Source organism: Pseudochaenichthys georgianus, unplaced genomic scaffold, assembly GCF_902827115.2.
Source record: "Pseudochaenichthys georgianus unplaced genomic scaffold, fPseGeo1.2 scaffold_746_arrow_ctg1, whole genome shotgun sequence".
NCBI lineage: Eukaryota > Metazoa > Chordata > Actinopteri > Perciformes > Channichthyidae > Pseudochaenichthys > Pseudochaenichthys georgianus.
The window spans coordinates 4,740-5,000 of record NW_027263297.1 but is presented as its reverse complement, the minus strand read 5'-3'; positions in this window follow the sequence as shown (position 1 = coordinate 5,000).

Sequence of the window (261 nt, the reverse complement as noted above, 5' to 3'; positions counted from 1 at the left end):
AGATACAGCCAGAGAAGAAGAGATGATCTACAGGAGACACAGCCAGAGAAGAAGAGATGATGTACAGGAGATACAGCCAGAGAAGAAGAGATGATCTACAGGAGATACAGCCAGAGAAGAAGAGATGATGTACAGGAGATACAGTCAGAGAAGAAGAGATGATGTACAGGAGATACAGCCAGAGAAGAAGAGATGATCTACAGGAGATACAGCCAGAGAAGAAGAGATGATCTACAGGAGACACAGCCAGAGAAGAAGAGA